We start from the raw sequence: 11,756 nt of genomic DNA, 5'->3' as shown, positions 1-11,756 counted from the left end.
CGATCCACGATCGTACGGAACGATCCAATGCGTATTGACTTGAAAATTTGTAGTTTTTTTTACGGTTTTTTATGTCTTTCCTATAAATAGTCCAAATTAAACTGCCACATAATATTTTTCCCCATTGATCTTCGTGCCTATTGAAAGAAGAGTCAAGTAGAGAATGTGAGAGAGTGTATGAAGGAGATTTTTTACCATTGGAGCGTGAAGGTTTCACTTGGTACTCAAAGGTAAGAGTCTTTACTCTTAGTTTGTGATTACTTCACTCTTTTCTCTCTTCTTTCTAGAATTCTTGTGAGAAGATCTATCAAGGATATTCGGTTCTCTGCCGACACTTGGAGAGTGTGAACAGCCGAAGGGTTCTCTGCCCACACTTAGAGAGTGTAATAGCTGAAGGGTTCTCTGCCCACACTTGGAGAGTGTGAACAGCCAAAGGTTTCTCTGCCTGCACCGGGAGAGTGTAAAAGGATGACGGTTCACTGCCAACACTGAGGATAGTGTAAAAGGATGAAGGTTCTCTATTAACACTGGGGATAGTGTAAAAGGATGACGGTTCTCTGCCGCACTGGGTAGTGGTGAAAAGAATGTTTGTAAAGGCTTATTCGTCTTGCTGTGGGTGTAAAAGGAGAGTCACTATTGGTATTAGTGCAACACTCAGAGGGTGCCTCCGGGGAGTGGATATAGGTCTGGTTTTGACCGAACCACTATAAACATCGTGTCTTTTTTTTCCGCTGTCTTTATTTTTGTGCTTTTACTTTAAAAAACTATAGTGAAAAATGTTTTCTATAAAACTCATTAAAGTTTATTTTTTGGTTAAAAATTAAAAAAAAAGGAGGGATTAATTTTTTAATTACCAATTCACCCCCCTCTTTGTTAGCCGCTGGAACATAAGCTTAGGTTTAACAATCTAATTCATAATGAACGAGTTTCAATAAGTGGTATCAGAGCTTTGTTTTAAAATCATAAGTTTAGACTACTTTTTGATTAACGTAGATGGCTACATTTGAAAACCGAAACACACCTGAAGGTTACTCTATAACTAGACCTCCACTGTTTGACAATATACCTTTTGATTTTTGGAAAACACGCATGTCTATATTTTTGCAGTCACTTGATTATCGTATGTGGAACTTAGTTCAAGAACGGTATACAAAACCAACTAGATTAGTTGATGGAGTTAGAGTTGAAACACCTTTTGCGGACTGGATAATAGAAGAATGTGACTTAGCACAATTAAATGCCAAATGCTTGAATAAATTCTTTTATGCTTTAAAATCAGAAGACTATATGCGGGTTTCCACTTGCAAAAGTGGAAAGGACATATGGGATAGACTTTGTATAACTTATGAGGGGACTAATGAGGTTAAGCAATCTAGACTTAATATCTTGTTGCATTATTATGAACTATTTTGCATGAAACCAAATGAATCCATTTCTGATATGTACACAAGATTCACACAAATAGTCACCTCTTTGCATGCACTAGGTAGAGAACTAACGAATGTTGAAATGGTTAATAAAATTATTCGTTGTTTGCCTACTGCTTATGATGCTAAAATTATTGCAATTATAGAGTCTAAAGATCTAAATATTTATTCTATTGACAATCTTTTTAGTTTGCTAATTACTTACGAGCAAGGAGTTAGCCAAAGAAAGATTGATGCAGGTGAACCACGAAGGGAAAAGAATATTGCATTGAAAGTGGAAGAGTCTGAGAGTGAACTCTCATAACCTGAGGATGAAGACGATATAACATTGCTGACTAGATAATTCAGAAGCTTTCTGAAGAGGAAGCAGAAGAGACGCCAGCAATGGAATAGAGATAAATTCAATAAAAATGCCAAGGCTTTAAATGATGTGATTTGCTATGAGTGCAAGAAACCTGGTCATATCAAGACTGAATGCCCAAAACTCAAAGCCACTCCTAGCAAGAAGAAGGTTGAGGAGAAACCAATTGCAAATAAGGGAAAGAAAAAGTTTCAAAGAGCTTTTTGGGCGGACTCAGCTTCATATTCATCAGAGACTGAGAAGGAAGAAGAAGTCACGAATTTGTACTTAATGGCCGATAGTCTTGATCAGTTAGATCAAGAAGAGGGTCGCTCTCACACAAGACCTCGTGATAGCATATGATATCTGGACAGCGAATATTCAAAGCATATGACTGGAGATACTGCATAATTCATATGGCTGGAAGCCAGGAGTGGAGGCAAGGTTACACTTGGAGATAACACCACAAGGAAGATGATTGGATCAGGTATGATTAGAAATCTTAATAAATTTTTCATTGAGAATGTGTTATTAGTAGAAGGCTTAAAGCATAACCTATTAAGTATAAGTCAGCTATGTGATAAGAGTTATTGTGTAAAATATTTTTCTACTAATTGCATATTAAGCCTAAATGGTAAAGATATTTTGAATGGAAAAAGAGTAAACAATATTTATATGCTAGATTTGAATTGCATTTAAACTCATAGTGCTTTTTATTTAAAAACTGTATCTGATGAGTCATGGCTTTCATGGCTTTGACATAGGAGACTTTATCATTCTAGCATGAAAAACCTTAGAAGGATTACCCAAAAGAACTTAGTGAGAGGTATACAAAAACTAGACTTTACTAAGGACCACCTTTGTGATGCATATAAATTAGGAAAGTAAGTGAAGTCATCTTTTTAATCCAATAAGGATCTTAGAACTAGTAAACCATTAGAGATTTTACATATGGATCTTTTATGACCAGTTGGAACTGTGAGTCTATGAGGGAAGGTATACGGATTTGTAATTGTGGATGATTACTCAAGATTCACATGGGTTATATTTCTATTTCATAAGAGTGAATCATTTGAGGAATTTAGAAACTTTTTGACTTGGATTCAAAGAAAACTAGGGTGTGAAATTATTTCTATACAAAGTGATCATAGAGAAGAATTTGAAAATGAGAAATTTGAGGAATTTTGTAAGGAGAAATGAATTGATCAAAATGTTTTTGCACCTAGAACCCCTCAGCAGAATGAGGTAGTCGAAAGGAAAAATAGAACATTAATAGAAGTCGCTCGAGCAATGTTGGCAGAATACTCACTTCCTAAATATTTTTGGGTAGAGGCGGTTAGCACTGCATGTTATGTTCTGAATAGGGTGAATGTGAGATCTAAATTGAATAAAATATGCTATGAGTTGCTAAAAAGGAGAACACCAACTTTATCACATTTGCATATTTTTGGTTGTAAGGTATTCATTCATAACAATGGAAAATCTGCCTTAGAAAAATTTGATCCAAAATCAGATGAAGGAATTTTTTTGGATACTCAAGTGTTGGAAAAATCTTATAGAGTATTCAATAGAAAAACTTTGGTAATTGAGGAGATCACACATGTCGTATTTGATGAATCTGGAAATATGGAAGAGCCAAATGTTGAAGAAGATGAAATTGAGATTAACTCCCAAAAGATTAATAAAATAAATTTGGAAGAAAATTTAGAAGAAAACTTGGAGACAGAAAACCCTTTGCCTAGAGATTTGAGATTTTCTAAAAACCACACAAGGGAATTGATTATAGATGAACCAAGTGAGGGTGTACGGACTAGGCGTGGATTAAACAAAGAAGTCAATCATTCTTCCTTCATTTCAACTATAGAACCCACAAATATTGATCAAGCACTTTCAGATGAATTTTGGATTTTGGCCATGCAAGAAGAGTTGAATCAATTTGTAAGAAATAAAGTTTGAGATTTAACTACAAGGCCAAAGGATTAAAGTGTAGTTGGAACTAAGTGGGTATTCAAAAACAAAATGAATGACTTAGGAGTAGTCATTAGAAATAAGGGTAGATTAGTTGCTAAGGGATACAATCATATTGAAGGGATTGATTTTGAGTAGACTTTTGCCCCTGTGGCTAGACTTGAAGCAATTATGGTTTTGCTAGCCTTTGCCTGTTTTAGAGGATTTAAATTGTATCAAATGTATGTCAAAAGTACCTTTTTAAATGGGACAATTCAAGAACATGTTTTTGTAGAACAACCATCAGGTTTTGAAAATTTTAAATTCCCAAATCATATTTTCAAGTTAAAAAAGGCATTATATGGATTGAAACAGGCACCTAGGGCTTGGTATGAGAGGTTGGACACCTTCTTACTTGAAAGATCTTTTGAAAAAGGAAGTGTGGATACAATTCTCTTTTTGAAGAAATGTGAAAAAGATATACTCATTGTTCAAATTTATATGGATGATATCATTTTTGGATCTTCAAATAAAAATCTTTGTGATGATTTTATTAAAATAATGAGTAGTAAATTTGAGATGTGTCTAATGGGAGATTTGAGTTACTTTCTAGGATTTAGCATAAGTAAATTAGGAAGATACATTTTTAGTCAGTCAAAAGTAATGTTAGGACATCCTCAAAAGTATTAAATGACAACTGGCTAAACCTGTTAGTAGTGACAAAGCCCAATGAGAGTCCTCTATCCTCAGTAGGATAAAGACCCCAAGAAAATATATTTTGATCAAAAGAATGAAAATTTAGAGGGATAATTGGATCTTTACTCCTTACTTGACTAACTAGCCAACGATATCATGTTTAGTTGTTTGCTTATGTGCATAGATTTTTAATCAGATCCAAAGAAATCACAATTGACAGCGTGAAAAGGATTTTAGATATCTCGATAGGCAATCTCTAGAACTATAGGAATTTGGTATCCAAGTTTTTTAGTCTTTTATCCTTTTTTTCTCTCTGGTGAGAATAATTAGTTATTCAGATTCTGACCATTTACAGGTTTAGGTGGATAGAATAGGTTACTTTGGAACATGTCAATTTATTGGAGAATATCTGCTAATCTCGTTGGAATCCAGTAGAAAGATTAAAATTACAGTGCCGCTATCAACTACAGAGCTAAATACATTTGCATTATGAGTTGTTGGCACAAGTACTTTGGTTAAAATAACTGTTGATTGATTTAGAATCTAACATAGACACTATACCAAATTTATTATGATAACATAGTGCTATTTGAATTTCTAAAAATCCTATTCAACATTCAAAACCAAATACATAGACATATAGGCATTCTTTCATAGCGATCATGTATCCAAGAGAAAATTGAACTCAATCATATCTTACTGAAAAAATCATAATTGCAGACATAGTTATTACAAAACCTTTTACCTTGAATAGCTTTCGTGCCATTAAGAGACACAGACTTTGTTGTGATTGAATTTAAATGCCTTAAATAAAAATATTTTTAGCAATCATTGATATTTGATTTTCTAGTCTAAATGTTTTATTTCTTTATGAGTTTTTTTTTTTGTATGTTATGAATTTTTCTGAGGTTGTGTTTCTTTCGTTGATTTGTATTTTAGTGTGTTTTGTGATTCTAGTTTGATGATTGCAAAAATTTGAAAAATTTTGAATGACACGATATCCTGGACAAAATATTTTCGTACGGGATGATTTGTGCTAGTATTGATAAACTGTCAGATTTTTAACCGCTTGAGTGCAGTTTTTTAGAGTTTTAGATCACTTCGTCTGTATGAATCGTCCGAGGACGAAATGTTTTCAAACGACGGACATGAATAAAGCGGTTGAATGGATAAGGTAGTTTTTAATACGAACTTCGTACATACGAACCTTTGGTTCGTCTAGGCGAACACATGTCGGTTCGATGTAGGGGACGGTTTCAACCACCATTAAAATGATATAAGTTCTGATCGTCCCAGGACAAATACGTGTTTGTCTGTACAATTAGTCTGATCAAAAGTCTGTATGAAAGGACGCTTCATAAGTTGTGTTGATTACAAAAAGCCATCTCAAAGCCACTCATTGGATCGTCAATACGAAATTTTTTCGTACAGGACAAATTGAAATTTCGTACGGGATGAAATGTTTTTGTCTAGTACGAACTTATCATTTTCAATAAATTGTTGGGTTTTTTAACTGAACAGTCACACTCACTCATCACATTCAAACCTTTCTTTCCTTAGATCTATCAATGGCAAGTTCTAGCAAGCGTCAAAAGAGTCTAGCTAAGGGTATACCTAGAAATTCGTCTGAAAATTTTCTGTCTAATGCCAATGAAGAATCTTTTGCTAGATTTGTCTCCGGAAAAATCACCCCGTCTAGAGTACTTCTTTAGGAACAGTTAACTTTTAAGGTAATGCACTTGTTTGCCTCTACTTAATTTGGGTTAATCGTCACTTTAGTCCACTTCTACAATAAAGAAACCTTTTATTACTTTTTAGCAAACATGTCTTTCAACCTTGACCATTCTGTCCTTAGTTCTTTTGTTTTTAAAACGAAAGTTGAAATTACTAAGACTGACCTAGGTATCTTTTTGAACTTAAGGACTGAAGGAATAAGACCACAAACCTTAATCACTTCTAATTTTGATTGGACTGAAGTAAATCGAGTGATTAGAGAAGTTAATTTTAAGGAACATCTGCCTAAGGTAGCGACTCTAGTTCACGATGCTTGTATCATCCAGCACATTCTTAGAACTTCCATAATACCTAAAGCTGGTGATAGAGTTAATATTACTCTTCTTTCTACTGTTACCTACTTAATTATGACCAAACAACCTATAGATGAGGCCCAACTCTTAATTGACTACATTTATGGACTCTCTAAAATTGGTCATGTCACACATAAAAGAAATAAGAACATTGCCTTAGGATATCTAGTAGCCTACATTCTTGAAAAGAAGTACAATTTGATTCATCCAGACCAAGAATTTGAAGAACCGCTCTACTACAATGATGCATCCTTTATAACAATCTTCAATAAAGAGGAACCATAAAAAACTCATGTTGTTATTAGTGAGTCAGAAGAAGAAGCTGAGCCTACACCTGCTAGTGAACCAAATTATCAGGATTTTGTTCAAACATTTGATTGCTTAGAGACTCATTTTGATCAACGCTTTGATCAAATTGAGACTCATCTTCAGCAGCAGGCCATACAATATCAGCATGACATGAATTTTATGAGGGATCAGATGACCGATATCAGTACCAATGTGCATATGATGAGTACTTACTTTAACATCTTTGGTGCTGCACCTCCTCCTCCTCCACCAGATCAGGGTCCTTCTCAGTGATTGTTGCACTTAGTTTTATGTATTTTCTATAGTTTGTGTTTTAGATGTGTTTTAAGTAAGTTTGTTGTACTTTCTTTACTTTAGATGTTTTGTTTATGTATTGGTCTGTTTCTATATTGATATCCTGAATTTAAATTGTAATATCTTCATAGAGATATCAATATATGTTCACGTGTTTTGGATTTAATTGTATTGAAATGTGTGTTAACCTTTATGACAATTATTAGATTTTTTTATCTTATTAGTGCTATACTTTGAAGTGCAAGTCTAAATTAAATTCATTAGAAAATCTATTTTTTTTTTTAATTTAAGTTATGCTTATCACTTGATATAATTAGAATTGTCAATTTAATGTCTCTAATTTAGACTATATTAATTCTAATATTATTATTGTAATTATTATATTTTCTTATTTTATATTTCACTTATCAATAAATATTCATGCACTTAGAAAAATTTGAAATTTTTTATTATTGATTTTGAAAAGATCAAAATTACTCTTGAAAAAATATACAAATGTACAAATGTACAAAAATCAAAAGAAATGCACAATGGTTCACAAATAGAAAAAGAGGCACAAAATAAGCCCAAAAATAAAAAGATGCACAAAAATGTGCCAATAATTTAAAAAAGATGCTCAAAGCGCCACATATGGTAATCATTTCTTTCCATTATCTTATAATCTCTTAATTCAAATTGATCTACTATGCATTTATATTTTGTATTGACATTTGAAATATACAAATTTTCTATTTATCCTTTTTGCAATGATTTTCTTTATCTTAGTGTCTAAATTAGCTCATACTTTTGATATATTCTTTTTATTGTCAATGTTATATCTCTTCTTAAATTTTATGAATTAATATGATTTGCCTAATATTTTAATTTTATTTACATAACTTATTTCAATCACTTTCAAGATTGAATTATCAAATGATTTTCATATATCTACTTACATTTCAAGTCTTTTTCTGCTTAGCTTTTTGCTATTGTCAAAAAGGGGGAGAAATTATTTGTTTCATCGTTTTGATTTTTGTTTGATTCGTATTGTAAGTATTATATGTGTGTGTGTCTATTTTTGTTTTTGTTTTGAATTTTATGTATGTTATATTTTTGTTGTATTTTTATTTGTGATATGTCTAAAAATGCCTCCTTATTTTTACGTGTTCATCAATTTAGGGGGAGTTTAGGAGATTCTTAGATTTTGAAATTATACAAACAATAATTATTTTGCCATCATCAAAAAAGGGGAGATTGGTAAGAGAGTTGCTATTTGCATATTTTATATTCTTGCAACTTGTATAGTTTTGATGATTCCAAATATTATTATTTTTTCTTTTAGCACAGTTTGGAAGATTTGTTTTTGCTCTTGTGTGAACTGACATTTTAGGAAAATAGAACTCCGGATTAATAAAGACTTCAATTCATATTCAGCATGAGATAGTTTGTAAATTGAATTTTGTACTTATCTTTGTATTGAGTTTGAGAGGGAGTGATTGTAATTGTGTAGATAATCACACACACACTTGGGGAACAAGAAATTTATATTGATCGTATAGGACGAGCATAGTTCATACGGGACGATCAAGTCAGTTATCCTCTTAGTGGAGTAATGAATCGAACAGGAAGTGAGAAAATTTTTCTAAGTCCTTATCGTCCGGATGAAATTTTATAGTCGTCACGGGACGGACTCCTCTGGATTCTCACTTTACACTGTTCGTTCAGATGAAATGCATGATTCGTCTCTGGACGAAATCCTCTGGATTTATAATTTGGTCTGTTCGTCTAGACGAAGTCCAAGTTCGTCCCTAGACGAACTCCTCTAGACGTAGAGTTTACACTAATCGTCGAGACTAAATTCACTATTCATCTCTGAACGAAAATATGTTTGTCCCAAAATGAAGTGAACCTACTCTGAAAATTAATTATCGTTATATAGTTTTTGGGAACTGACCTATGGAATAACTGTTCGTATCGGACGAACCTAGTTCGTACGGAATGATGTGTGTGTATGAAGTCATTTCGTACCCATATATATTAGGTTTATTTCCAACACATTTAAGTAAAATCGTTCAGGACGATCCATGATCGTACGGAACGATCCAATGCGTATTGACTTGAAAATTTGCAATTTTTGGACGATTTTTTGTGTCTTTCCTATTAATAGTCCAAACTAAACTGCCACATAATCTTTTTGCCCATTGATCTTCGTGCCTATTGAAAGAAGAGTCAAGGAGAGAGTGTTTGAAGGAGATTTCTTGCCATTGGAGCATGAAGGTTTCACTTTGTACCCAAAGGTAAGAGTCTTTACTCTTAGTATGTGATTACTTCACTCTTTTCTCTCTTTTTTATAGAACTCTTGTGAGAAGATCTATCAAGGAGATCTGTTTCTCAGCCGACACTTTTAGAGTGTGAACAGCCGAAGGGTTCTCTGCCCACACTTGGAAAGTGTGAACAACCGAAGGGTTCTCTGCCCACACTTGGAGAGTGTGAACAACCGAAGGATTCTCTGCCTACACCGAGTAAGTATAAAAGGATGACGGTTCTCTGCCAACATTGAGGATAGTGTAAAAGGATGAATGTTCTCTGCCAACACTGGGGATAGTGTAAAAGGATGACGGTTCTCTGCCGCATCGGGTAGTGATAGAAAGAGTGTTTGTAAAGGCTTCTCTACCTTGCTGTGGGTGCAAAAGGAGAGTCACTATTGGTATTAATGCAATACTTGGAGGGTGCCTCCGGGGAGTGGATGTAGGTCTGGTTTTGACCGAACCACTATAAACCTCGTATCTTTATTTTTCAGCTGTCTTTTATTTTTGTGCTTTTACTTTAAAAAACTGTGGTTGAAAAACATTTTCTATAAAACTCATTAAAGTTTATTTTTAAGTTTAAAATTAAAAAAAAAAGGAGGGATTAATTTTTTAATTACCAATTCACCTCCCCTCTTGGTTAGCCTCTGGGACATAAGCTTAGGTTTAACAACCTAATTCATAGTGAACAAGTTTCAACAAAAAGATGATCGGTATTATCATATTCAAATAATTATCATTGAATGGCGTTATCTCCCTTTGGGGAGATACACCTTTCTTTGATAAGGCTTTAGATGTGAAATCAACGATCACACTTCTTAAATATTGTAGCTAGATATTCAGCAGAACCTCATTTTGACCTTTGGGGTCATATGAAGTTCTCTTTAGCATCCGATCACAATATTCAAGATGAATTTCATAATTCTAAATCTGAATATTGTTATGAAATTTTATTTTTACCTCTTGAGGTGATATACTTTTTATAACAGGGCAATTCGATTTGAGAATTAGAATCTAACTTTAATTTCAAAATTTCCAAAGAAAACCAATATTTTCAAAACATGTTTTTCCAAAATTCGACCAATAAAAAAATGGCACGCCCGGTGGGACTAAATTTCTCTCTCCATCTTTAATATTGGCAAAATTTTGTCTCATCGGTAGTCTTAACTACCTTTCTTCCGTTGGCCCTCTTCCAATTTCTTTCTTGAGTAAGTGTGGCCAACATCTAAAAGATAAGACCTATCAAATAGAGAGGTGAGTTAGGAAACATTTATCTAAGCCGGGCTTTGACATTTTGCCTCCAAGTTAATTGGTAGAGCAAAGGAGTCAAGCTAGGTTTCTTGAATATTCTCAATCAAATTTGTAAACTCTCTTATTGAAGTGAAAACTCAATATGCTGAAGTTCAAGATTCAGAGAAAATTAATGAGACACAAAATTTAAATTTTAATCCAAAATTGACTAATTAAAACCACTTTTCCTTAATTCCAGGAACTTAAACACTCAAATGGATAGAAAACTCATCTACTCCATGGATAGAAACTTGATAGTAGAAGGAATTACCTCTGTCAACTTGATCCAGTATGGAATAGAATTTCAAACCTTCAAGTTATCAGTCTACAGAGAAAAAATGATTGATCTCTCTACTGGAATAGAAAGGGATATCCCATTAGTTGAGATTACTTTAGGGTCAGAAGTTGACTCCCCCATCTCTAGGATGGAGATCGCAGTTGCCCCTTCGACCACTGTGCCCTCTACTAAGGAGGATAAGAACCAGGAATCATTAACATCGAAAGAGTTACAATCTCAATCTGAGATTGGGTCAAGTTTTTGCACCCCTGTTCCCATCAAAAATAAGATAAAGAATTACATTCGAAGAGTCAGAAAGAAGGTTGTTAAGGCCAAATGGGCTGCCGAGTCAGGAGCCTTAAAGCAAGTCGGATCTAAGGACAATTTAGAACTCCTTGCTCCTTACAACTACCCCCTCCATAGTGGAAATGTTTTCCACCATACTCCTATTACTCAAAGGAGGGAGGCTTTGAAAATGAGAGTGTGATCTCCAATACACCTTATTGACTACTACACAAAGAGAATCAATCAAGAAAGAACTAAGCAATCACCATCAATAGACCATAGGCCCCTAATTGAGGGTTATGACCCATCCACTTTACTAGATGAAGCTTGGTCACGTTACTACATGTGCCTCACTATATCATCTATAGAGGAGGAGGTACAGAAACCACCCGGGTTGCCACTCTCATAATTATTAGGTTATTAGTAATTAGGGAGGAAAAAATAATGGATGTGAGATCTTATTAGATAGTGACACCATTTGAATTTAACTTCTAAAAGGGGTCCTATTGCGATAGATCC

This window comes from Dendrobium catenatum, unplaced genomic scaffold (genome assembly GCF_001605985.2).
Source record: "Dendrobium catenatum unplaced genomic scaffold, ASM160598v2 original_scaffold_4717, whole genome shotgun sequence".
Lineage (NCBI taxonomy): Eukaryota > Viridiplantae > Streptophyta > Magnoliopsida > Asparagales > Orchidaceae > Dendrobium > Dendrobium catenatum.
The sequence above is the reverse complement of the archived record's forward strand: the minus strand, read 5'-3'. Positions refer to the sequence as shown.